The 25,229-nt window shown below is 38.1% G+C and overlaps 1 protein-coding gene across 1 annotated transcript in view; it reads right to left on the reverse strand.

The window, feature by feature from the left end:
• LOC128877599 (uncharacterized) overlaps positions 1 to 25,229 on the reverse strand; it is a 196,628-nt gene that overhangs the window by 46,112 nt on the left and 125,287 nt on the right. The gene's annotated exons all lie outside the window — the stretch shown is intronic.

Consider the following 25,229-nt stretch of genomic DNA (forward strand, 5'->3'; position numbering starts at 1 on the left):
TGATTACTCGAATATGAATTTATCCGAAAAGTCCCCGACTCTGTGCACCGGTACACTACTGAAATATACTCGCGAATAACGAATAACTTGAGAACGTACAAACAAATGATTACGAATAAGTAATTTTATTCGTTATTCGAAATAACTTCTGCCCAACACTGCCTCTCCACTACTGAGAACTTTTCCATGCTCTCGCGCGAGTTGCAAATTGCGCTCTCAAAGGGGGGTTAGAGGGGGGATAAAATAAGATCAAGCAAGATCGTGTACGGTTTCAACCAAACTACGCTAACGACTCTACTATAATTTCGCACGCATTTATGTTTTCATACAGGGGCGTTGATGCTAGCCAGAGACGCTCCGTCGGATCGATCTCCAGCAAGAAGTTAACGAGAAAACTTCACGTGATACGAGCCTCGCGCGAATGCCCGTCTTTTCAGAGTATTTGCTTACGCGAGTCCCTGTCAGGTCGAAGATTTCTTGTTCGCAAATACGCGACAGGTTTCTTTCTTGCGACCGTAGGAGCGAAATTAATCGTTTACTTTCTAGAGGAATTCCCTTGTCGTCGCGAGACGTCTCTTCGCGGAACATCTTTGAACGTCATCAATTCCCCTTTGCTGTGTTCGCTGAAAATATTACTCTACGACCTACGACGTAAATAACAAAGTAAATGAGGAACCAGCGATGCAAGCTTGATTTTAATTATTTGCTCGGTCGAATCGTTCGATCGATGATATGGATCCTCGGTAGAAATGTCGATCGTGAATTGCGTGCGATAATAAATTGACGAATGCGTGAGATGCATGAATTTATCTACGTTCATTTCACACTTGTATTAGCTAGACTCGAAAGTAAGTTTTAATAAATTTCTATTTTTAAGCAATTATGTAGTCGCCCTTGTTATCAACAGCCTCGCAAACAGTTTGCAAATTTTCAATACCAGATCGATAGAAACCAATGAGCTGGTGAGTGATAAACAGGCATTTAAAATTGCAAAAACAACACTATTTTCCAGTCTACCTGATGCTAAGGTTTTCCTCAAATATTTCTCTGAAACCAAAGCACTAATTCACTAATTGCGCGCGTTTAGACTCTGATTCAGAATCGTCCTTAGAATTAAATTCAAATTTAAAAACTCCCTTTGCAGTCATATTGCTAAATTTAAATTTAGAAAACTCCATTAGCGAGCTACTTGGTGAATATAAATTTAAATTTACTTGTTACGACTGTAGGATGGTTCAAAGCAGTGTTGTTGAAATATAAATTAACATCGTTTACTTTGAGTTTCTCAGATATTGTCTTTCTTCAAGCTTTCTAATCTACTCGACTAACTCAATATTTAAACAAGTGACTTTTCAACCATTTTTATGTTTCTCAACTATCCCAATCAAATTCAACATAAACCTAAAAAGGATCCTAATCACGATTCAATTCATTCAACTAAATAAATCAATTAAACCAAGCTTGGAATCCTGGCCGATAAATCGCCTGTTGTTTTCAAAACAAGCAAATCTCGTTGCTGATTAACTAACAATGTAAGCTCGAAGCAGAAACTCGAAGGAGGATTATGTTATCGCGTCGATCATTAATTCATACAGCGATAACGCGTCTCTCCCCCTCTCGTGTTTCCGAAAAGACGGGATTCACGGTACGCCCACCGTGCGTGGGTGTCGGCACGACGTCTCGTGATGGAACGATCGTTAAATGGAGCAACTCCGATCAACGTATGCGCTAAGTATGCACTAAAGACAGCAACGCAGGTGTGGTTACAGAGTCGACCGAAACGTGTTCGAGTTAGCGCCGATCAGCGTCATTCCAAAAAGCGTGGATGCAGTGAAACAGCCCCGAGACGTATCGTGTATTACACGATGTACTTTACTTATGTGTTCGTGCAATTGTGCAGATGTGGCGCGGACTGGATCAAGGTGACTGCACGTACAGAAATAAATCTTCGATGTGGATGCGTGAAATCCACATGCCGAACTCCGTGCCGAGGCTTTCGCGAAAAAAAAGAAACTAGTGCAGAAGATCAAATAAAGTTTTGTAGTATTCCTTCACTATTTCGAAAAGAAAGCTCTGTGAATTTATTTAACGAGCTCTTTTTAACGTGTGTGTTAATTTATGTAACGCACGTCAGTAATTAAATAATGCAATTATATTGTAATCATTTCGATATTTGTTTATGTTACCGGATTCAGCATCGAATGGGTCTGTAATTAAATTAATTAAGATTTACATAAACTTTCCGTTCTACTTTTTAATTTTCCTTTGTACCGTGTCATTACAATGTCCTGGGAAGTTTCTGTTCGGTTCGCTGTTTAATTAACGGCTTGCAGCGAACAAAGTATAACTCGATGGTTACTCGATAATCTATCATTCTTGAAAATAATTAATGGTCGCTTTTAGTATAAAGAAAAATGTAGTTGCATTCAAAAAAAGGAACCTTCCAAAGACAGTCCTTCTATCGCTTTCTTTTCTCTTGAATTGTACCATAATTGTTTGCTGTTTTTATCATATAAATACGTTTATTAATCATAACGAGAAAGCAATAAACGTTTTCGTTCATTCATGTCCAGGTCCGTTGAATATTTCACAAAAGGTAATAAATAAAGGTATAAATAGAGGGTGAAAAACATTAAAATTGATATAATATTTTTGTGCAGAAATAAATTTTATTGTTTCGATCTAAAATAACAAATGAAAGAGGTCGAAATTATTGTAATATTTTCATTCAAAATTAAATTTATTGTGCGGACGTACAACGGCCCAGACCTAAAATGGCAATAAGTATGGTACAACTCAAAGGTAAACAAAAAAAAATGAAACTCTTTGTAAAAAATACATCCGTTCCACAATTTTCACATATTTCTGCATGCTCATAGTCTATCTTTTTACAGTCCACACCTCAACCTGCACAGTTGCTAGAGAGCAAGAAAGAGGGAAAGATAGCAATAGAGCCGCATGTCTGTCCTCGTATTCAGCGTATAACAGAACTCTCTTTGTATAACTGATTTGACGTTTCGACCTGTCATGTCGAAGTCTGGGGCTCTGCAACGACATCGCATGGCAAGGGCCTGGCCGACCTGCAAAAGATACATACAGACAAAACTCTCTTTTTTTCTGTCGTAGTTTCGGAGTGCTGCCGTTTGGTCAATGGTTGGGAGTTTCCCAATTTCTTCCATATAGTTCGAATGATGACTAAGATCATACAGAACTGTAAGCACGTAGAATGTTGCTGTGTAAAGTGTTACTTGCTATCGGAAAGAAAATAATTTGTTCCTTAAAAATAATAAGTGTGCACGTATTCGTAATTGATGTTTTGTTAGAAATTTCTTGAAGCAATTGATGATGTTGAGCTTTTATATATATGATAGAAATATAATGTGTAAAATACATGATTTGTTATTTGATATATAGTATAGAAATATTATGGCTGAAACATCGAAGAATTAATATTAATCTTCAATTGAACGTTTCATTTAATTTTCCCTCCCAAAAACTGAATTTATTTCTCAGTTGGAATATTAAATAAATTCACGAACGTATACATGATAATGAAACAATACCTTTTCAGAAAATTAATTCGAATTCACCTAAAAGAGGGTTAACACGAACTAGTAAATAATAATAGCAATATACAATTTTCTAGTACATTCAAACATGAAATTCTATTTGAAACAACGCGAACAACATCACTGCTTCGCGGAATCAAAATTTATTGCAAACGATTTCGAAAACAGTCTTCAAACATCACGCGAGTAATTCGATGCGAACGATTTCCATGTTGCATTATCAGGTTACGGTAATATTGGCTATTGTTTGCGGATCATTTCGCGTTTGAATATATTACGGTATGTTCGATTGCGTGTTTAGACGAGTATCGAGCTATTGATAAAGCAAACATTAATTATAATAACGATACATTGTTAATGCTGCGCGCGATTAAACATTAATGATGTAAACACGCGAAATTGTGACAAGGTGCCTAGTGCGCTCATGGATTACGCCCGTGGCGACTAGCGTAATCTTTGCGAAATTGATTTGACGTGGATCACGATGCAAAGTTATGCGAAACTGGATCGCTGAAAAAGCCGATTCTTTTCCAATTTTCCCCTTAAAGTTTATCGATGATGGTTCTCTCCAAGCTGAGAAATTGATTTATTTATATGTATATCTCCTTTTACAAAAATTCTCTCATTTTATTTATCAATCAAACATCTTTTGGCCCTTTGCTTTCTCAATTTTCCTTTGAGAAAATTATCTATGATGGTTAAAATTGAATTATCTATGATGGTTTTCTGAAATCTGAGAAATCTATTTATTCATACGTGTATCTCCCTTTAAAAAATTTTCTCATTTCAATTTATCCATCAGACATCTTTTGGCCCTTTTGTTTCTCAATTTTCCTTTGAGACATTATCCATGATGGTCTTCTGAAATCTGAGAAATCTATTTATTTATACATGTATCTCCCTTTAAAAAAATTTGCACATTTCAATTTGCCAATCAGAAATCTTTCACCCCACCCAAGTAGAAGTGACTCCGCCTCAATAACTATAACCCGTACAGAAATCAAAATCGTTGTTACACAAGGAGCTCCAAGACAAATTTCCGAAGGGTACTTTATTTCCCTGCCATTATTACGTTACTGATTCCGCGGAATATGAAATTATCCCAACGAAAAGCGCTTCAAGGAGAAAACACCGTCAGTCGGTGTATTTTAAATCCCTTCGTATGCAAATTCGAACGACCACGCCGACTAAGGGGAAAAGGATACGGGGTGGGGTGGCGTGCAAAGCAGCCAGATGGGGATAATTTGATAATTGATCCCACGGAACCTGGATGACTCGACTCGCGGGAACCAGACAGTTGCGGTGGCTGCTCTGGAGAACTTTACAAACTGGCGGAATACATTTACAAAATTAAACGCCACCCGGAAACTTTGCGTTTAGAAAGTTTAATCCGCGCCAGCGGGTGAGGGGACGAAAATTCGCTTTATGAAAATTTTGATTGTCCTTCTCTGGTTTATTCGAACAGTCGAAACCGAGGGACGCTTTTCGACGACCGAGGGAAACTTTTTTCACCCCTGCTATGGTAGTGCGACTTTAAGGGAAAATATTCTGGGCGAGCTTCCGTCGTGGATGCTTGAAAACAATCGGAGGTCGCGTGGAAACTTTCCCGCGTGAATATTTTATGGTTTACGACGGGTTGTGTACAGATCGAGGATGCTCAAATCGCTCGTTTACGTTTAACGATTGGAACATGCTGGTTCGGATCAATGGACCTCTCAGAAGTCCAGTAAACGTGAACTAAATAGATGTTATAAACATTATTTGAATACTATCCAGTCGATATGGTTAAATTTAAAAAAATGTATAAACAGCAATGTTCGCAATTTGTCGTGTTTGACTCGATCGTCTTATTCTACTTCCCTGGCACGATCCTACTATTCTACTCGTCTGGCACACTTTATCCCATGCCACTTGTCGGACACGATCGTCTTGTTCCGCTTGGCTCACTCCCCCACGGATACTTCCCTGTCTGACTAGCTATTCCATACTCTACTTGGCACATTCCACACGTCCTATTCTGGTTGCCTGGTACACTTCGTTCCATTCGACTTGTCTGTCACGCTCGTCCTCCATCCTTTCTGATTTCACACGTCCTGTTACACTGGTCTGATACTTTTTCTCTCATTCGAATTGTCTGACAGGATCATCCAATACTACTTTTCCTACACCACTTCATATATTATTCGTGTCTGACTATATCTGACATATCCAACTTGTGATTCCACGTGTTCTGTTCTATAAACCTGACGCTTTCTCTCCCATATTTAACTTGTCTGGCACGATCGCCCAATTCTACTTGTCTTACACCACTTCGTATACTCTCCGTGTCTGACTAAATCTGACATATTCTACTTGTGATTCCACGTGTTCTGTTCTATAAACCTGACGCTTTTTGTTTCATATTTAACTTGTCTGACACGATTCACCAATTCCATTTAGTTCACACCCTTAGAGGCTGTAGCTATGCTTTGTAATCAATCGCAGTTACAGTACGGGCGAACCCGAGGTACCCGAGCACCTTGTAGGCCTGATAGGCCTTGAACAGAGTAATCCAAATATAACACGTAAAAGAGAAAAAATGTAGGTTAATATGTCCCGAAAATAATAGTAACAAAGTCTCACCAAGTCACAAATATCATAGAAAAAGGTGAAATAGACATGTTACGAACACTGTTAAAAAATAAACCAAGAAGCAAAAAGCCTACTTAAATCACGTTTTCAGACGTACTCCACGTATCTGACTAGGTGTGCCATATTTTAATTTATCTACACTCTATCTATCCTCTTCCACTTCTCTTATTTTACAAGCCTGACACTTTTCATCCCATTCTACTTGCCCTATTTCGCCCGTCACATTCTACTAGCCTCGCTTAGCTAGACATACTACCCGTACCTGACTAAGTATGAACCACTCTACTTGCCAGATTCAACGTGTCCCTATTCTCCTCGCCTGGCACACTTCGTCCCATTCGTCTTGTCTGAGAAAATTGTTCCATTCTACTAGCTCCATCGAACACACTCCCCGTGTCTGACTACGTACGCTACATTCTACTTATCTGATTCCACGCGTCTCCTTTTACTCGCTTCACACTTCCAAGCGCCATAGGTGTGTTCTACATCACTCCATTTTAAAGTGAACGTATAAACCCTCGTTCTATTCGCATTAATATTTCATAAATTCCGCCCGAAACCCGCGCCTCTCGCCGCTTGACGCGTAACGTATTTTTAACGTCGTCGGTGTACTTTGAAACGCCTCTCACTCATCGTCGCGTAAGAATAAAGGACCGTCTTTCGTGTTTGTCTAGCCTCGCTATTTTTAACCGCGACTGGAGGACCTGAGTGATTCACGGGCTCCGTAACTCAAACGCGTCTTATCTACATGTTATTTCATCCGCTCGTCTCTCAGACGCGTTCGAATTATTCCACTGAAGGAATCTCCGCGATCGCAGTCGACATTCTTATTTTTCCGTGGCTGTAATTCGAACGGGGAAGTATTACCTGCCTCGCTATAAACGAAATCAATCGCAGCCATCATGTTTCAGCTCGTGAAACTTATTCCGTACACGCGAAGGGCGTTGTTTGCAAATAATTATTCTAATTAAAATCGTGCCGGTCGAGGCCGCGAAATTAATAATGAACTATATTTAATCAGCTACCCGCACGAATAATATGTCGGCGGAATATTCGAACGTATCGCGGAAATTTGTAATAGCGCTGATGGTAATTTACACTCGTGGCGAATGTTTATATAGGCGATTGTGCTTCACTGGATGAATGTGAATTTTTCATGACGGTGAAATACTGTTTTATGTGGAGTTTATTATATTGGGCACGTTGTGTTATTCAGCCCGCATACGTAAATCTTTTATTAATTTAGAACGAAATTGGGCTGCCTGGGGAAAACTGTTATATAGAAAAGCGCTTCAATTTATAAATCAACCCTTTCAGACCTGAATTATTTTTTTATTCTCGTAATAATGTAATTTAACTTTTAGGGTTAACTTGAACTAGAGTTAATAAGGAAAAAATAAAAAAAAATTCTAAAAGTGTAGGTTTCGAAGAAAACTGTTCTTTCTTCATGTGCTGAAAAAAAGGACATTCGCCCTAAACAATGATGTCGGTTATTTTTTAATGTTGTGTCCTCAATTGTGGACGCCAGGGTTAATAAAGTGAGACATTTTAGTGAAGTATTAAGAGTTTATGCTTTCCTTTGTTTCTAATAGAAACTTTCTATACGGTCGACCAACACTTGCGAATCGAGTTTCGAGGAAATATCGAGAGTCTATCGTGTGTGTCGAAGATAACGTAAACTGTAAACAAGTCAGGCTGGGACAGAAATTGCCACGCGTCGCAATAATGCAGCGGGACATGATGCATCGCATTGCGGTTCCCATTAACGGTCACCGAAACGTCCACTTGTCATCGATAGAATATTATTCGACGTTTCGTGGCCCGATACTCATTCTCGCAATGATGCTCCGCGTCACGATCAGGACACTGCACAAACGCTTCATTTCGAACGCAGCAGTCGACGGATACAATGCAACTACGAATTCCTACAATGACTTTCGATTGGTATTCTTCGAAGTCCGTTCCGTTTTCTCTATTCGGTATATTTTTTTTTTAAATATTGGACTTTCTAAAAAACTAAAAAAAGTATTAAAAAATAGATTCTTTCGAAGGTTCGATATTTTTTTTTAAATTCTTCGCTTAAAGCCACAGTTTCAGGTTTTAATCATGGAAATCCGTTTACCCAGACAAGAGTTATAATTTTTTCAAATTTTATTCGAGAATTCTGACCGATCCCGCACAGTGGATACAGGATATGCATCTATATTCGATAACAGATAGAACAAAACTGGTTAGACGAAAGTTATACAATATGAAAACGTCCATACAATTCCAAACACAATTTTTTTTACACAATTTTTTAAAAAAATGTTAAAAACTATTGAATTTTGTATTTAAAAATTTATCAATGTTTAGCACGGTTTCAGAGATATTAGTAAAAATATAAATTACCAGAATTATTTCGAAAGGGTGTGTTATTTCCACCCTTAAAACCAATTCTGGGCCAAAATGAGGAAGAGCACTCTGATTGAGTTCCCATGAACTTTATTTCCGCAGAAATTGAAATTTTTCGGAATGCATCAATCGCCAAACTTCCCTTGTAAGCGGAAACAAGAACTCGAACAATATTTCATCGAAGTGGAAAGGAAGTTTTAATCCGTTGAAACGCAACTTTTAATACCTGTCAATTCCCTGCGCTGTCGAGCATTATCATATCGCGTCGGGAATTGATTTTCCGCGATGTTTAAAATTAAGTCTCATCCCTGTTGCTCGGTTGCGTGTCGCCACACGCTCGTCACGAGTTCAAAAACTATTATCATCCACCAAGACAACAGTATAATGCAACAAGCATTATTCCTGCTAATAGGAAAACAGAGCAGGTTATTTTGAGACGATAGAGCACTTGGTTCTGTCGCGGTATTAATTCGTACTTGAGTACGAACAATTGTAATAATTAGACTGCGGATCTTTATGCAAAATAAAATCTTCGTAAACATGCCTACAAAAATTGAACCTAAGTAGGAATTTATTTTATTCTGCAAATATTATAACATGAACATTACTTTCAATCTTTTTTATATTCTTGCATATTGTTTGCATTTTGTAGTTTTTTGCACATTCAAATTTCCAATAAATGCATAAGGATCCGCAGTCTAGGAATAATACTAACAGAAATTAAATAAAAAAGTATACAACACGTAAATATGATCCATTGGGAGAATGTCTACATATTAAGAATCAAAGTATTGGTAACTTCACCGAATGGTTATTATCAAAACAAATTGTAAATTAACAAGAGAATATAATACAAAAACAGTGACGACACGATTTTCCTCATCATTTATGAGTCCTATTCATTTACTTTCTTTTTATCTACTTCACCGAGCAACCCTTGCTCCCACCTTGTATTTTAATTTAAATTATATTCCGTTGGTTTTTCGTCCTCATTACGGATGGATGGAGTTGTTAAATAAATAAACGAAAGGAAAGTTCGTCGCGTATTTCCAGACGAAGGGACAACGATAAAGCAAATGCCAGCAGTTTGTCACAGTTCGTGTTCCCCGCTGGTTCTGCGAGAACTTTTTCGCTGTTTCGGCGTTCTGTCCACTGTCGCCGTGGCAACCGCTATCGTTTTCTCGCGGATTTACAGTTTTCACGAAATTATGATCGCCAGCCAACCGCCAACCCTGTAGTTTGCATAATTGAAATCATTACGCGGACGCGACACGTCGGCAAATCGCGCGTTCATTTAACGAACGGACATCTAATTATTTATACGATAAAATCCCCCCCCCCTCCCCTCCGTGGATTTAACGTCATTTTCAGAGATTGAGTGGGTAATTTTCCGAAACTGAAATGTTCTTGCTGAAATTGCTTCGTTTCGTGCGATACGAAAATTTTGAATCTTTTGAGAATTTATTTCTTAGTGAATTTAAAATTAAAACAAATTATTGGACGTAGATAATAATTCGGTGGCTTTATATTCGTGCATTTGTAACGCTAGTTTGTAAATGAAAGTTAATAGATTTATTCGTCATTTGTTTGTGTCAGAGTATCAATCTTCTAAATCTTCGATAACCTAAATCTCAACCTGGTGGACAGTAAAATGTGTCGATATATAAAAAGAAATCATTAAATTTAGCCTATTGTCATTCTTCTAACACAAGTTTAATTGTACTTGAAAATTATTAGGTGTCGTAATTAATTATGCTCCCTTACATTAAATCACTTATGACTCCAGCTTAAATAAAATTATTGTTAGGTTCTGTTATTCCAAGCATTCGAGTTAATTTCGTTTTGACTCTTCTCAGGAGTTCTACAAAAATTTGTTTAAATATTAGAAACATATAATACTCCACCACCGTCAACTTTTGCAACCGCCCAAGTAGAAACAGCGAGCAATGGTCAGACGCGTTAGTCAGGCCATAATGAATCCATTTTCTCAGAGAACCAAGCTCGTTAAAAAAAGCAGTTGACCCCTCATTTTCTCCCATATTTTCCCAAAGAAAACCCGTGTAATCCTCGAACGAGGTCCGTTAAAACTCGCGAGGCACAGACGTCCGTCCAATGAATACATTTTTCTGCTTCCTCCCAATTCGGTCATAATTATAAAGTAAAACATCGGATCCGCAACCGATGTCCTCGCTCCTAATGTTTGGAATATTAAATTTCACCGTGATCGCACGTCGCGACTACGATCTCTTCGGCGAAATCTCACGCTGACCTCGTTCCAGCGTGACACAACGTTTTCGCTGGAACTCGTCCCGCATTCCTGGCGACTTCAATTTCGCGGAAAATAATACCGTCGCAGGAATCGTCGCGCGTACAAGAGCAAGACAGTTTCCAAGCGCGAATTCCCGTTGACTAGGAACGCCTTAATCAGATCCAGCCTCGAAAGTAATCTAGGAAAAAAACTCGTCCGGCTTCATTCGAGAAACTCGTTTGAGGACGGTCGGAAAATGCGAAACGGAATCGTAATATAGTTCGCGGCGTTTGAGGACGTAGCGGTTACCCTGGAGCCCTCGACGATCAATTACTGGAAAGTTAGCTGTCCCTGGGAAAAGTGGATTTAATTTATTCCTTCGGGATAAATATTATAATTCATTGAACGGGATAAAAGAGCAGTTGTTGTAGGGAAAATTTAAGAATCCCTTTTTTTTTTTCGACATTGAAATATGTATTTCAATCTAAAAAAAAAGAGGGGTTTTATTGGATAAGTATCGAATTTGTTGTACAGATTTTCTTGTTATGATATATGTAATTGTGATCAGCAAGTCACCAGGAACGTACCAAACGAATTATTTTGTTGGATGTTAAGAGTATGTTTCTGATGAGACGTTCTCAAGTTATTTTCAATGAATTTCCTGTATCTCAATAAACCTGCCTGTCTATATAAATAAAAATGCAAATGTTCGTTCGTTGAAAATCTAAAATCTCCAAAAGTTCTTTATCGATTGCATGATTTTTCCATAGATTTTTAATATTTTCATTGCTCCGATTCGAATATAGTTCGTTTGACATTGTGTCGCGGTTAGGCTAACGCGTCTGACTATTACTAGCTGTTTCTACTTAGGCGGTTGCTAAAGTTGACAGTGGTGGAGTATTATCTATTCCCTGTGGTGTCTAATATCTTTTTATTAGTTAGAACTCAAGGAAGGAGTCATAATAAATCGAAACTGATCGATTTATTATGATTGAAAATAATTTATAAATAGTATGGGTGCATGTCTGAAAAATGTCACATTGACGCTTGATAATGAAGATGTTAGAATAAAATAAATCGCAAAAATGATTTCGTATGTCCCTTTCCCGTATCGATTTTCAATCGCTTGATTCTTACGCTCGTCGTGAAATCTGTAGATTTTTTCATTCCGATTTAATTATTTCGACGTATTAGAAACGCGTGTTTTCTATTTTCTTTTCCATTTAATCGGACCGAGGAACAGCAACGCGTGGCCAAGTATGATTAGTATTTTAATACATATCTCAACAAAAGAATTCTTAAAAACTACAGAACTTGAACAGGCATGAACTTTTAAGACGAACCAATATTAATAAGTCCGGTATTAATATTGAACTTGTTGTGGCGTGTATATAATAATATTCTTGTGGAATAGCACGTTTTATCGCTATAAAGTGTCCCTCGCGTCACAGCCGAGATAGAAATTAATTGGGTGCGTAGCTTTTCGGAAAGGGGACAGGATCGTCGGAGCTGACGGGCCGCTTAAATCACGTCGGTATCCCGGTTTCACTGTCGTTATGATTAATGCGAGCACTGCTATTTGATATAAATTTAGCTCGACTCGGCGTTCTGTCGACTAAGCACAATGTACGTTGGCTTTGCCCGATCAGAAGGACTGTCAGGACCAGTCCTGCTGGGTCAACTAGAAATCGTCTGTAATATGGGAGTTCGCCAAAACTTTTGACTAACATCTACTCGTTTTCATCACGCGATTTACGTAATTCCGCTGACAGAATCCGTTTCGAATATTTCTACAAACATTGCGACTTGACACTGAACTGAGGTTTATCGTAAATTAAACAATATGTTTTTGTACCAATAAAGTTGTTACAGAATTTATAGTTCACCTCCTGTTTTAAATAACAAAAACATACTTTGTTAACTATAAATGTCAAACTCTCTACAACCTTTCTAAACTTCGTTATCTATAGCAATAGAAAGAAACTTTTTTAAAACTCGACCGTATCTATAAAAGTGCCAATATATTTGACCTGTAAAATAATTGCTCGAAAAATGTTAAGAATTCATACTTAACAAGAAACTATATCGCCGCTAGTTGAGGCAAAGTCAACTAATGCGAATATCAATGAAGCTTGCGAATACGCAGTGGCTCAGGGCGCACTGCTAATGTACAGCTCGGCATTATGTGCACATGCCCGCGGTACATTGTTTACCAATAACGCGAACTCCATTATTATGTGCGCTTCGCCGTTCATCAGCCGATCGGACATCAATCAAGATAATAGAGATAATGTGTGCGATGTTGCGTCGCTCACGCTTCGCAGTGTGGCGCAGCTGGCTCGCAAAGATAGACTCCTGAAAGCGTTCTAACGCGACTATTACCAACTGTCTGAGGCCTAGGTGCGCGTCACGGACTAGAGGGCATTATTCCGCGGGGAATAATTAATTAGCTATGCTTGAAGTTGGGACGATCGAAGGAGAGGCTCTTAACGCCGCCAGACGTGACGGTTTCAAAGGGTGGCTGCGGTCGCGCTCGTTTTGGCGGGAAGTGTAGGTTAGGTCTTAACTAGAGGTTTGAAACAGTCGAGTTTAATTATTAACGGTACTTATTATTTAAACAATGACGGGGAATATGATTTTGCTGTGATAGTAATGTTTGACGAATTATTCTCTCGATGGATTTAACGCGCCTTCGAATCGAGCGTCGCGTAGTTGTTGTTCGCCCTTTCCCTTTCATTAAAATTTATAAAAATATTGGTTTTTTGTTGAAGTCCCACTGTCTTAAATAGTCAGAAGAAAGAATCACAGGAGATAAGTATACGAAAGTTTCTGTATTTGTCGTTAGAAGTCAACAATTTAAAAGAAAATTGAGATGCTCATTCAATGACGCTTTCACGAATGTGTTTTAATCTTTCCTCGTACGAGAAACAGGGGATGATACATGTGACACGGAGGTCTTCTAAGAAAAGCGTGAAACGTAATAACCGACGCGAGATCCTTGCATCATTCCCAAAGAATATTTCGGTATTCACCAGGGAAACATCACGTTGGGGGCGACTCAGCCTAAAACCATTGAGGGGATGCTAGGTCAGCCACGTGCATCGCGTTAAGGGTGAGCCTCCGGGAAAGACAGGGTGAAACGCTCAATTTTAAACGGGAGAAACTCAAGGCCGCGTCTTATGCGAGATGAATACAGTGGGGCAGCCATTATTCATACCAGTGAGAAGACAACTTAAATTCTACAAATTTAAACAAATACTTTTTAATGTGCATTCAATATTTGGACCTATTAACACGTTCACTGTCAGACTAATGTTTTTGAAAGTCACCGCTAGGATAAAATATTATTTAAACTATCGGAGACTGCATAATCAAACATTCATCACGATATTTATTTTTATAGTTTCATCAGAATTCATGAATTTCATTTAAATTCTTTTTGATTTGCTTGACTTAGATGCTTGACCTTCAGAATTAAATTTTTTTAATTCTTCAGTAAAACGCACCCCATGTATAGGTAACGTGGCGATCAACGTGTTAGAAAATATCAACATTCCCGAGATAAAATCCCAAGTATTTCGATGGTGAAAACGACGTGTGCACATTTTGTTAATTCCGCGAGTTAACGAGATTTCTATGTCCTCTCAGAAGGCCGGAAGAGTTCTCCGCAAGTGGGGACGGTTTTCTACCCTCCATCGATTCTTTAATCGAATCAAAGGATAAATATTGACGCGGCTTTGAGGGGGTCACTTTCTTTGATCACTGTCGAAATAATTCAGGGGGCTCAATTGCCTGTTAATGTCCCTACGGAGCTTATTGTCCTGCAGCAAAAACGTAAACAAGGACCAAGGACCGTTCCAGCATCCGCGATCATCTATGCCCGTCGTTTATTGCGGGAGTCCGCGCACCGAAGGGTCGCTAACGCGAATAAGGCTCGCCCTTCCGGAAAAGCCCGCTCCCTTTGATTAACTTGCCACGACTTCGAGCACGGGACGCAAGTTTCTCGACGACACTCGAGGAATTTTCGGGTACCCTCCGGATTCGTGGCTCGCTTTCCTTCCCAGAGAGGAAACGTATCGAGCTGAAATTCGTTCGGACGGATACCAAAGGGGACGCGCCGCTTTTTGGAAATATTTTTCTCGTCGCAAGGAAAATACCGCCAAGGATTCTCGTTGCGAAACGAAACGCTCCAAAGGCGGGTGTTTTATTTGTATCCAGACTGAAAGAAATGCCAGTTTGAGAAATAGTTTCTGCGCCGTTCGAGAAAAGGAATGAAATGTTATTTCACGTGCGCTGAAAATACAAAGTTGGACCCACGCTCGGGGTTTAATCTAGGGACGAGTCGCTTCGCGAATAGATTTTATTTTCGTCGGCGGTGTTCGTCGTACTAAAGCGCGGAATTAAACGCGTCTGTGGGAAGGAAATTTTTATATAGTTAGGTGAAGGAGCGACGTTACAAGAAATAAATGTAAATCATAGTTGCAAATGTTTGGTTTTCAAATTGATGTTTCAAGAAGAGATTTTTATTTGAATTAAAGTTTGAAATTAAAATGATATCATGAAGATGTACGTACTTATAACATACACGAATGCACTACATGCTTGCTTTTCAAATAAATGTTTGTAAAAAGAGATTTCTATTTGAATTAAATTTTGATATTATAATGATATAATGAAAATGTAGATGATTCAAAATGAACTCGATTGTATCCTATGTTATACACGGAATATATCCTGTAATTAAAGAACCAAGAAAAATTGTCGTTCAATAAATATAAAAATATCAAATTTAGAAATTACTTTCAATGCTAATTACTTCATTTATAAATTGACCTGAAGTTTCGTTCAATTTCAGTACATGGGCCTTTCTAAAACCAATATAAATATAGATTTTATGTTATAGACAGAATGCACAATACAATTAAAAAACCAAGAACCAAGAAAAATTGTCCTTCAATAAGTATAAAAATATCAAATTTAGAAATTGCTTCTAACTAAATCAACCTGAAGTTTCGTTCAATTTCGGGACATGGCCCTTCCTAAAACTCGTACAATTATAGAATCGCGCAACAGGGAAACTCCGTTTCCGGATTTCCTAGAGCTTCCGAAAGTTCTAATTCCGCTATCGGCGTGTAATCGGACTTTCATAAAGCGGAATTTAATTTCGACTGCATCTGCACCGCTGAAATGTACACAGAGCATGTCCGTGCCACCGTCTATATTTGTGCGTTTTATTCGTGCAACACGTGGCGCGCATTCGCCGACAGAAAATTCCGGAAAAATTGAGCGGTCCCTTTTGTGTCGTCCGGGAGAGAAGCGTGACCAAGCTTTCTCGTCGCGAATTACAACGTATGAATTTGTTTTATCGAGAACTCCAACGTAACCAAAAACAATTTTCTATTGGAGGATCGTGCGAACCAATTGTGGAAGCGTTGTAAACACGGGAAAAAATAAACGATATAACAATGGCACCGTGAAACAGTCGAAGCGTTTTCTTCGTTTCCGTGGAAAAGGTATCGAGCAAGGAATTGAGCTGAATTCTATCAGCTCTTGGAAATATAAAACGAGTGCTCGTAGTCTCTTAATAAAATAAAGGTGCTTGCTAGTATGATTCGGTATTAAACGCGTTTTGTTTGATTATTAATGAAACGTTGGTTCTAGGTGAATGTAGAGGGATACAAAGTAATGGAAAATTGATATAATTATTGTGTAGTATCTTTATCTACTCTGTACTATTTTTGATAGGTGAAAACATCTACATTCTATAGCGTAAATTTCGTGACTCTTGTATTATTTGCTCTATTTTTCTGGGTTTGAACAAGGGAGTCTTCGATCTCGTGAGACACCTTGTTTCTCAGGTATTCCTTTAATGTCAAAACTAAATATCTAATATATACAAATTATACATAAAGTACGATCTACTTTGCATCTGAAGTTTGATTGTCCGCTTTTCTAGATACGATATATCGACTCAATTACTTAGATTTTATCGAAAAAATCCGAATCGGATGTTCAGGATCGACCGAAATACATATCGTGCTCAAATTACAGTAAAATGATTGGAGTCCGGTACGTTAACGCAGCTTGCGCAATACAGTGATTGCACTTCGGGGAAACGTACTCGTTGCACTTTCCGTTATTCATTGTGTACCGACTGAAATATCAGTTTAATTAACTCCGACGTTGCTCGTTGCGCAGAAACAGCTGATGGATCGAGAAACTATATAGCCGCAATTACAATTTCATACTGTCCCGCGTCGTAACGATTTCTGTACAATCACTCGTTAAACAATCGATAACGTCCAATTGCCGAGCTAACGACTAAATTACATTCGACTAAATTAAAAATTAGATATCAAAACCTACTAATGTATTATAAATGCGTAGCTGACATTTTGTTACTCGTTTGTCTTTTTCGAAATAGATGCTGAGAGAGTGGTCGTTATGTTTTTCGTTATTAGACTGTGGATGTTTGCGCAAATTCATATTTTTGTGCACAAGGTATCCCATTTAACGTGACCACAAATTATTACATGGAAAATTACTAGTAGCTAGTTTTCACGTACAGTGAATACCATAAACATTCGTAACCTCTATGTCTATTGAAAAAAAGTTTGACTAAATTAAATAATAGTTTTGATATTACCAAATGAATTTTTCATTATAAATATGTACCTATTTTCAAATTCTTATCTAGAAAATTACTGGTAATAAATTTTCACGTAAGTGGCCACCCTTAGCGGGGAAAATAGGTACAGATGACTCGAAAAAATTAATTTTGTTTATTTCATAAATTGTTAGTAAAACTATTCAAAAATATGTTACCAGAATTTCAAATAAAAATTTCAATTCGTTCTGATGTTACGAGAGGTTAAGTGAGTGTCTCTCGTTAAAAAATAGTCGAACGGAAGTTAGTAATCCGAAGCAACTTTTTGGTCAACCTGATAATAGTACTCAAAATTGACTATCGTCAAGAAATGTGTCACAATTGGTACACTCGCCTCTTGTCTTACGAAAACAAGGGTTTCCTCACGAGACGGAAGAATAACCGAACGATCCGAGTCGATTGATCGCCGATCGAAGGGTTTACCATGTTTCACGGAACCGCGTGAGCGTTCACGTCGACGCAACATATGCATAATCTAATCAACGCGAACGTTACGCAGTCCCTCCGTGCTCAATCTCGATGTCCCATTTTCCATTTTCACCTGCATCATCGCGTGCGTTTCGCCAATCGGTTTATGACCTTCCGAACCGCGCGCTTTTCCCATTGTTCCCCAGGAGAGTTTCCCCATTCACCGTGTACAAAAGGATGATTTATCGTATATGAATGCCACTTAGGGGAAACAAAGACGTCCCCGGAGGCCGTATTTGCAATTTGTCGAGTTTTCCGCGCCGCGCACCGTGTAACTCGTCGTGAAATTATTGACTTCCGTTCCGTGATTCTTCGTCGCTGTGCGTTTGGATCTAGGAAGGCTGACATCATTGCTTCCTTCATTTTTATTAGCCACGGGTTTTCAAGCTTGCGATGGTCCTTTTAACGAGAGTAATACGTGATTGCGAAAGTAGCGTCGACTTATCGGATGCGATTGTTTCTTCAAGGATTTATAGATTATGTGAGTGGGTAAACGTGCATTGTATTTCGATTAAAACTTGGCAATCTTTCGTAACGATTGACTTTGATACCGTTGATGATGAATGTATTGGTTGTAGAAATTAATTCTGTGCCTTTCCAAGATAGTCTTATTATTTGTTCACGAAGAAAAATTGTACAACTACTAATTTTTTGTTAAAATTTGTTGGTTTCTGATTTGTCTATTGGTCATCAGCCGAGCAAAGTCATATGCTCGGCCATTGCTTGAACAAATATTGTTAATAATTAATGTAACTATTGTCAGAAATTAATTTTTAGTTATTCCAGCTAGCAGATATAACGATATAGAAAAATTTCTCACGATTACTATGTTTGAGTTTAGTTAGTTAGATTTTCAATTTCTCCAACTCTTGCGTGTGCACGAGGTCTGTAAATTTTTAAACTACAATTAAGGGGTGTGCTGCAATAAGAAGGTAGCTCGATTTTTTCAAATTTTCCTCCTTACTGCATCACAAAAAGAATGTTCTAAATTCGTGACTATATTCTAACTTCAAAACCATAACAAAAAGGAGCTACCTTCTTATTGCAGCACAATATTGTAGCTCTCAATTATAAAATATTACAACGTATACAATTATAAATATTGTATTATAAATATTGAATGTAAATGAACAGAATCGATTTCTACACCTAATGAGGGGTCAGTTTTTGGTTTCTAAATCATTAATCCTTTGTTGTAATTCTTCGAATTTTAATTTTAATAAATTGCTGAATTTATAATATTAAATTCATCCTCGAGAAGATACCACGAGCTGATCCGAAAAACTCCAAATAAACTCGAAATTAATTCCTCCCTTTGTCGATGTTTATTAGAATGACGAACGAACGTAAATTAACCGTTTTACAGGGAATCGGGAAACAAATGACGACGTTACGAAGTTATCGACCGACAGGGATTTAGCACAGCTAAATACGCTTTATATCCTTCATCAATCCTGTCAATTATCATGGTTAATTCGATGTAACTACAATCGGACCACGATTATTCGGCTTAATTGTGATCGAGGGGGACTGTTCGTATCGAGGCAACGTTCCAGCTCATTGAAATCGTAATTACGAAATTGTTATCTGGTGGCATTTATCTTTGAAAACATCTACGAGTTTTATTCTTTCGGCTAATTCAGCGCTCTAGTACCGCTTTAATACTTTGAGCCAGTTGTTCTTTACCGCTTTAAGCTCGCGACTAGGATTTATAGTCGCAGGACTATCCCGCAAGGAAAATACTGAACTACTTCCTAATCTTGAATCATTGTAGTAAGAAGAACTCAATGATAAAACGCTTAAAGGACGAACACTTTAGGTGACTATTATATTTTGAACATTTTTACCGTGGACCATTTCAGGTCTCAAAGGCTCCAAATATGGATAACATTTTAACTTTAATTATTGATACAAAGTAAATCCAGTGGGACTGCTCGTTTACATCTTGGAAGAAGTAATATTTTTCTTCTTTCGAAGTAATATTATTTGAGTACAACGAGTGGTAAATGGGAAATATAAGAGAAAGTATCTTGAAATAGCATTTTAAAAATAAATAGTTCCATCGTTATACTTATAAGCACCATTTAAAATAAAACAGACCATTCCGTATCTTCCATTTGAAATAATATTTCACTCAGGTCTGTTTGATACCTCGAGACGACGCTCAGGGATTTATATCAATAGATATCGATATTATGCGAGTGTGTCGTCGAGATGGTCCCATAACTGTATACTAGCATACAGTTCCCAGCTTCACGCGCTCGGTTTCCTCTATTTTCCACGCGAGCATCGTCGTCGATGGTTGCTATGGGGATACCCTCTTGGCTCCTGTTCACCGAGGAGTAACAGCTCGCGTGATTTCCTCTTTTTCTCTACCGTGTCACCGACGCGTTCTCCTTCTTTTCGCTTCCCTAAGGCTCGGCCCCATGCTTTCGGGACTACCAGCTCGCTAGAGGAAACGTTGTTACCTGAGGACGCATTGGTACAGGGCGTGAAGGAAGAAATGCCCTCTTCCAGGTAGCCTGTCACGTGTTTGGATCGCCTGGGCGATGATTAATGACGATTAGGGTTATTGCTTAGCGTGGGAATGCTAGTTAATGGTGTGTTTTTCCGGTAAGCATTGAGGGAAAAGTAGGAAGGAGTGTGAGAATTATGGAAGAGGGCTATGGAGAGGTTTTGAAGGTGGTAGACTGTTCGGTGTTATTTAGCTGAAACTTGGGAATTTTATTGGTAAAAGTGTTCACCGCAGATTTAAGACCACTTTTTTAAAAAAGATAGTATGAGAATGGTGAGAGTTATAAGGAAATCAGAAACTTAGGTTTAGAAGTCACCAAACACACTAGAAAGTATCAAATGCCATGATACTTTCTAGTGTCACCAACAATCTTGCAAATTCTTTCACTAGGATTTCTAACTACAGATTCAATCTACTTTTATATATTAATTATCCGTCGATCGTTGTAGGAGACCAAAAGCCCACTAGATCGAATCGTTCATTAATAAACATGAACTAAGTACTCGGATGGACGTAATTGTTTAATATTAACGTTCGACGAAACATGGTCTACCGTAAGAGTTATAAGGAGATCAGAAACCTAGGTTTAGAAGTCACCAAACACACTTTGGTGGCATTGGATACTGTCTAGTCTCACCAACAATCTTGGAAATTCTTTCACTAAGGTTTCTGACCACAGATTCAATCTACTTTTATATATTAATTATCCTTCGATCGTTATAGGAGACCAAAAGTTCATCAGATCGAATCGTTCATTAATAAATATGAACTAAGTACTCGGATGGACGTCATTGTTTAATATTAATGTTTGATGAAACATGGTCTACCGTAAAATTCATTGTGGTCGTAATCCTCCTAGTACAGTTGCCTATTTTGATATCCGAGCTTTGTTATTATTATCCGGTGTTATATTAATCCAAACGTGTAGCCCCGAAAAATAAACAGGATAAAGTTTCGCGTGCGTAATTGTTTCAAAATTTGTCGGCGTCGCTTCCCATACGAGGTTGATGGCGTTACGCTTACCTAATAGGGTGCGATGGTGCTCGATATAAAATAAGGAGGAGATTCTCGGGTTTCTAATTGGCGCGTGGAACTCAATGCTCTGGAAAACGTCAGGACCTGCGACAAGACGGTCAATTAATTTGCCACACTTTGTAAGTAAACGTTTCGCTTACGACACACTCAATTTCCCATGAATATAAAGAAAACAGTATTAGATAACGAAGGATGTTAAAAAGTAGTCAATTTTGAAAATAGTTCAGACACTTGAATTATTCCTAAGGCAACTACAAATGCGTAATTATTTGTCAGCATTATGAATAATTTGGATACCTGAGCTATCCCAAAATTAAGGTACTTTTTAACACCCTTGTACATTTCCTAATTTTAACTTTTTCAGGGAAATTAGCAGATATATGTACATTTAGTTTTTTACTTATTCTGTAGTAAATAATGGAAGCACCGAAATTGTGGAAAATATGTGCAATTAAATTTCTCAGTGATATAACACTGTACTATAGTCAGACAGTTGATTAAATAGCACAGGCCGATATGAATTTTAAGGACAGCTCAAGCATCTTCCCTTGATTTCAACTTGCTCAGAGAAATTAGCGTATATGAGCACATTTAATTTTTGACTTATTTTTTAGTAAATAGTGGAAGCACTGAAATTGTAGCAAACATATGGAATTAAGTTTCTCAGTGATGTAGCACAGTAATATAGTAAGGCAGGTGATTAGATGGCATGGGTCGATATCAATTTTGAGGACACCTCAAGCATCTTCTCTTGATTTCAACTTGCTCAGAGAAATTAACACATATATGTACATTTAATATTTGACTTATTTTGTAGTAAATAGTGGAAGCACTGAGATTGTAGCAAACATATGGAATTAAGTTTCTCAGTGATATAGCACAGTAATATAGTCAAACAGTTAATTAGATGATAAGAGTCGATATCAATTTGAATTTATATTTATTTTAAACAAAATAATTCTTCCTTGAAGACAATCCTTGTAGTTAATATCAAAGGTAAATATTTGGCAATTCTTCGTAGATTCTAAAATAGAGATTCATCCTTGAAGATTGTAACGCCCTGTGAGTCACTTTATCGCGAGAAAAACGTCCCCAGGTTTCGCTTCCGAGGGCTCCAGACACGACTTCGCTGTAAATCTAAATTACCTCCGACTAACCAGCTAGCTTTTCTTTGGAGAATGTCTTTTGTCCTCGCGTTGAAGCGATCTCGGAGCGTTTATTACGCCTTCGTCGAGAAATTAATGAATGGACGTTGGGTTCAACAAGAAAATAGAATTTAACGAAAATTAAATAACAACCGCGATAGTCGCCGAACGATGAAGACGATAAAATTGTTTGCAAGCGTAACGAACTGTTTATCGTCGGGTCGTTCTTAATGGAAAGATTACTTTCCCATTAAAGAAATAATATGAAAGTTTAGTATCGACTTCAGGAGCCTTTTAGCTGGCCAATTCGTTTTGTATCTTTCTAGTTACGTTACTCTTTTGGAACACACGAGTCGCGATAAAGCACATTCTCTCGCAGAGCGAGAGTTTATCCAGACCTGGATAAACTCGAAACGTTTCCACGTTTTATGTTTATAAGACTGTATCACATGATTAGTTTCATGCTTTCCACCGTATAAACTGAAAAAAGTGGTAATAAAGAGCAGAAACAAAGAGCTCGATAAATATCCCCTGTTATCGATTATCAGTTTCTTTTTTGGCTTTAATAAAAATTGAATGAAAAGTGATCGATAGCGTTGGGGAATCTATTTTTAAGTCGTTTGAATATTGTAATTCTTTTCGTCAGTGATGCAGCACAGTAATATAGTCAGACATTTGATTTCATTTTATCTTCTTTTATAATAGTCTCACTGTTGACGACAGATAACAATTGAACTGTAAACTTTTCAAAAGATTGAAATACAGCTGGGATCACTCTTTTTCCCATACTGTATATTACGGCTTTCATTTTCCACTAGCAGATCCCAGTTTGGGAAATATTGTTCTATCGAGAGAAACACGAAGATTTTCGCGGATTTCCAACACGTTCGGAGAAACGCAAACAAAACTGAAAATTCGTCGAGTATTGCAAAAATGGAGTGTTGCCAAGCGATTGGTTAATCCCGGGGCTGTCAATTGACGTCACTGCGATTGCAATCACCCCGGGATGATCGACGTCAATCGACGTCGAGCACACCGTTTAACTACGTAAATGAAAGTAGCGCCAAAGGTCGACCAGAGAAATCCGTTTCACTTTGGGAATTTTTTAGTGCCGTGTGAAGTATTTATTAGGGATCTCCCAAAAATAAACGACCGGTACGTTTTTAGTCATTGAGTGTAAATTCGAGAAACTGGCAAACGTAACATTTTCATTTTATTTTTCTTCAGCCTTCTTTCTAGTTTTCCTTTTATTTTAATCAATTTTATTTGAGGAATTTTTTGATATGTCGCGCGAAGTAATTATTGGGTCATAGGCTGCTCCAAATTAATCTTATCCTAGAAATTGGAGAATGCTTTTTTTTTAAATGCTCAGTGGTTAAAAATGTGGAGGTTGATGAAAATAGAACCTAAATTTTTCCATGTAGCAATTTCAACCATAAATGGACGTTTAGCTCTAGAAAATATTTATTGTTGATAAATGTATAGGATCAAGTTTAATGAGTAGAACTCTTCCTTACTCGATATCCTAAAATTGCGAATAAAACCATGCAATGATTCCATGGTTTTGAAAGCGTTTTATTATAGCTTCGCTGTTCGCATTTAAGAGCCACCTGTGGATCAATGGCTTCGTAAACGTCAGACTGTTGCTTCAGGATGTTCCAAGTGGTCCGTTACATGTTCTTCGCAAAATTTATACACTTGAAAGGTTAAGATGCCGAGTCTCATAATTTTTACAGAGAAAAATTGATTTAAATAAACTTTGAGAAATTTAACAAACCCCAAATGGTTTGCTTGTACACTAATAATGATGAAACATTTCCTTCATGTTGTATGATATTATTCGAAAAATAATAAAGCGAAGAAAAATATTGTTCTGGCAAGAGAAAGCAGAAACCCGGTGCGCGAATGTTGCAACAAGAATTATCGAGATCTGCATTCTACGCGGGAAACAGTCGAGCCCTGTTGTAAATTTGATTGGAAATATTTTTATTTAGGTGAAATCGTGCCCTGACAGCACCCGCTGCTATAGTTTTCGTTGCGTCGCCCGAGCCGTGTCGCTTGACATATTTTTCACTTTATCCAACGTTCTTTTTCTCGACAACAGCGACAATTCTATGCGTCAAAAAGTGTCGAGATTTCGCATTTGAATGTCAACACCACGTGGCGATGGATATTTATTGCGACAAATATTGCTGTGCCAATTCGTGGGATTTCCCTGGAGAATAGAAAATCGCTGAAAAGTCTTCCAGGTGAATTTCAAGTACACTACTACCAACAATTAGCGGGACACTTTTTCAAACCGTCGTAACTATGGGAGTTTTCAACCGATTGAAATGAAACTGCGTGAGGAGTACTTTTGAAGTGTCCCCTAGGCGTGTGTAAAGTTGCGTTGGCGAGGGTGGACGCGAAGGGGTTAATTCACCCCCCTAAAGGGGAGGGTGCAGAAAAACACATCTTTGAAACAGGCCAGGGATGACGGAAGGGGTTGAAAAATTCAAAAAAACCTTTGGGGCGACTCTCCTTGATGCCCTCTACAAAATGCACCCCTTGAAATCCC

The sequence above is a fragment of the Hylaeus volcanicus genome, chromosome 5 (assembly GCF_026283585.1).
Source record: "Hylaeus volcanicus isolate JK05 chromosome 5, UHH_iyHylVolc1.0_haploid, whole genome shotgun sequence".
Classification (NCBI taxonomy): domain Eukaryota; kingdom Metazoa; phylum Arthropoda; class Insecta; order Hymenoptera; family Colletidae; genus Hylaeus; species Hylaeus volcanicus.